The following is a 3,956-nucleotide window of genomic DNA, read 5'->3' on the forward strand; positions in this document are numbered from 1 at the left end:
GAAGTCTTGGCCAAATTCAACACTGGAGCACACTCATGGTTTCTAGGTGCTTGCCTTCTCTTCTGCACTTTGCCATCTCTTTTCTGTTTCTTTCCTTGTCTCCTAATTCTTTTTGTTGAAGATTGGGCATGTAAGGTAATATATTACATCAACTAGATATTGATTTCCATCTTCCCTCTCCAAGGCTTCCTTTTGCTGTTACATTCTTGTTTTGTGGTTTAATTAAACTATTATGGTGAGGCAGGGTTTGCCTCAGTGTGAAGTCTCCATATTGATATGCAGAGATCACAACTTCCAGTGCAAGCACCATCACTTCGGGATGGTGGTGTCTTCCTCAGAGCTCTCAGTGACTTTCTCTGTTCCTGATCTTTTAGTTAAACTGAAATGTGCCTTTGTGCCAATCACACCCAGATGTTAGGCTTTGCCACCTGCTGAGCAGGGCTTGCTTTATTGTTTTTGAACGTGTCCTGGGGCACCAATTGTTCAACAGTCAGATCCAATTAAATTTGGTACTCTTCCAACTTGTAGTATTTGAGGTTTGTTCAGATCTCAGGAGGGCTTGTCATCATTGTCTCTTTCCTTGGCTCTCCTCAGTGAAGTCATTTATTTGTGGTTTAGACTGTGGCTTTTAATTAACAGATTTCTCAGCAGCTTCTTAATTGTTTACCACCGAATATGCCTTGTTAGAGAGAGAGTTACTACAGTCTGTTCAGATAAAGCCAGCTTCTTTAGGAAGAGCTTTGGAGACCTTTGTTTAAAGGTCTACCCCTGTTGCTGAGCCAGAAAAATAGCCTAGCCGAGAGTCACTCTTTATAGTTGGGTGTTGAGGCATTGTTTCATTTTTCTTGGGATTGTGCTCATTGCTTTGTGACCGGGATAGTTGGAAAGGGTAGTAGCCTGTAGTCTTCTCAACTTGGGTCTCCTAGGGCTGGAGCTCTGCCTATGGGTGATCTGGGTTAAAGGCATCTGGTGGAGCAGTAATACTCAGTCATCCTTGGGAGTAGAATCTGTTCTCTATGGTGAAATCTGATGGAAGGAAGACACATTTCACTATCCTTCTTGACCATGATTGTGGTTGTCTCTCGTAGTGATATCCCTTGACTGGTGGCTAAGGGCCGTAGCCTGTGTTCTCTGCCAGGTCTACCCAGAAGGAAGTTTCTTTTTTAATTTTTATTTTTTTATTATTGTGTATTTGTAAGATGCATGCATTCAGTTAGACTCAGCTATAGAAGGAAAGAAGCAGCAGCTCATGGCTCAGCTGCATAGATTTCTTTTGTTCTTGCCCAGATTAAATAGATGAATTTAGTAACTATTTCTTTACTTGATATCTTGCCTTTAAGCAAATTTATCAGGCTTTGGGTAGTTAGCAGTTTTTAACTGAATTTACTATATTTAAAAATTTGCAAAAAGACCTAGAAATTTCATGTATATTACATAAAATATAAATGTACTTTTTTTCTTACAATCATTTGTTTGTTGTATATGTAAACATGTACACATGTTTATTAGATTGCATGTGGAGGTTAAAGGACCACTTTTGGGAATCAGTTCTATCTTTCTTCCATGTTTGTCCTGTGGATTGAACTCTTTACTTGCTGAACCATCTTTACCGCCCCAATGAATTTTAACAATTTTAACTCAATATAACATGGTCATTGCAATCATGAACATAGAGTAGGTGTGGACACTTGCAAACAACTGGGCCCTATAGCATTCTGTCATAGATATGGGTGGGGCTTCATGAGGGTACTCTAGAAGCTATTGGTAGTTGATGGTTGCTGGGAGAATGGCTGCCATTGTGTTCAGTTGTAGCCATCAGAAATTTGCCCACACTCTAGTAAATAAGCTATTACCCATACTTGTACAAGCAGCCCTAATTCAACTCAGGGCTTATACAAAATATCTGAAAGTGCTTCTTCTACTTAAAAATGGATATCCCTATGGTCATTGAATTTTTTGATGCCCATCTTTCTCTAAAGAGGATGCTGAATTCTGAGAAACCTGTTACTTACCCATATCAACATCTTGCCTATCCTGATACGGTGTGTTGAGAATGGCCCTTGGTCTCTGAGTGCTCCCTGACAAAAACATGTGATTACAGTTTAATCACCAGGCAAACATCAGGCAACTATCAGCTAACAGGCATTACACAAAATCTACAAAACACGTCTACAAAAATGTTTAAACCAGCATGAGAGTATATGCCAGTAATCCCAGCACTAAGCAGGAGGTCCACAAATTCAGATCCAGCCTGAGCAAGAGAGCAAAACAAAACAAAATAACACAACCCCCCAAATCCAAACAAAGCATCCTCCCAAAACTTTTTAGGTTAAAACAAACAACAAACAACAGAAGAAGTCTGAGAACCATTCATAAACGTATGCAAAACCTAAGAGGATATTCAGGTTAAACATTCTGAGGGATCCTGGATAAAATCCTGAAAGAGAAAGGGACATTCACTCAAATTTAATGAAAACTGAATAGATTATGAATTTTACTTCGTCAATTGTAAGAATAGACCATACTAGTGTGGGATGTTTATGACAGCGGGAGTTGTGTGGTGTGCCTATGGAAGCTCCTGCTACTATTTAGAGCAGCTACAATACTAAAACATTTTGCAAATTTTAATTTTTAAAAAGCCCTCTAGTTTAAGCAGATAAAGCTGGTCTGAGCAGGAATAAACTCAGCTACACTGAATTTTTAGATCCAGAATGCAGAATCAAGGTTCTATTCATTTTGTTTGTTTGTTTTTGAAGCAGTTATTTTTTTTTCATATATACTACACGGTCCCGAAACTCTGTATGTATCCAAGAATGAGCTAATGTATCAAACACAGGGCTCTTTGAATTCTAGAAACTACAATTTAAATAAAGCAATATATCAAGCCCCAAAACTCTATTTTTTTTTGTTGTTGTTCAATGCTTTGTTTTTAATAATTTCTCCTAAGGAAAATAACTGGTATATTAAAGTTTATTTTTTAAAAGAGCAACATTCTAAATGACCACCAGAGTGCAGTATCTTCCCATATTTGTAAGAATGGCCAATGTTTTGTGCCACCAGCATAGGCATACCCTATGTCCTTTTAATTAAATGTAAATGTTATACACATTGGTATAATAAAGCAAACTTGTAAAATTTTGTCAGAATAAGAGATGGCGAGCAGGGAGAGGGGGGAAGAGGGAGGGAACAGGGGTTTGTTCTTGTTTTTTTTTGTTGTTGTTGGTTTTTGTTTGTTTTTTGTTTTTGTTTTTTGGGGGGGTTAGAGGGGAAATTGGGAAAGGAGATATCATATGACATGTAAATAAAGAAAATATCTAATAAAAAAGAGTTTTCAAATTCATTCCATTATGGACCATTTTTTCAGGGTTATTATTTATTTATTTATTTTTATAAATGATAACAGTGTTTTCACACTTGGAGATCTGTTAATAAAAATAGAGCTTATATTATATAGGTTATAAAATATGTATCTGTTGGAATATTATATAGTAGTTAGATATATCATGCTTTTGTGACTATTTAAGTGAAATGTTCACACATTCAGATAAGAAATATAAAGAAATATTTGCATATGCAACACCACCTATATTATCTATGTTTTTGTATACTTTGGAAAACAACAGTAGAGAAACTAGATGGTTAATAGTGGTTATTTCTGAGATTTGGGGTTAAAAGAGATCTCAGTTTCTGCTTTCTGGACCTATAGTTTCCTAATGTTTACACATAAAATATATTATTAAATTAACCAGAGAAGAATGCATGTCAGAGCCTGTATTTTGTGAGCCAATGTTATCCTCATACATTTTAAATTTATTTACTTTTTTTTAACAAACATTTATAGTTTTTTAATACTAAGTAATTTGATCTCTGAGAAGGGAATTTTAAGATGCCCTGGATGGGCTTTCTTTGCCTATTTCTAAGTGCAGAGCCTCACTCTCCAGCAAACCCCAAGGAAA

The 3,956-nt window shown here is 36.5% G+C and overlaps 1 long non-coding RNA gene across 1 annotated transcript in view; it reads right to left on the reverse strand.

The window, feature by feature from the left end:
• Positions 1–33: 33 nt before the first annotated feature.
• Positions 34–3,956, reverse strand: part of LOC116081206 — a 106,869-nt gene continuing 102,946 nt past the window's right edge. The window contains exons 4-5 of the long non-coding RNA XR_004114772.1: positions 2,013–2,078; positions 34–1,026 (exon numbers count right to left, since the gene is read on the reverse strand). This is a non-coding gene — a long non-coding RNA (uncharacterized LOC116081206). The remainder of the gene's footprint in view (positions 1,027–2,012; positions 2,079–3,956) is intronic.

The sequence above is a fragment of the Mastomys coucha genome, chromosome X (genome assembly GCF_008632895.1).
Source record: "Mastomys coucha isolate ucsf_1 chromosome X, UCSF_Mcou_1, whole genome shotgun sequence".
In the NCBI taxonomy this organism is placed as follows: domain Eukaryota; kingdom Metazoa; phylum Chordata; class Mammalia; order Rodentia; family Muridae; genus Mastomys; species Mastomys coucha.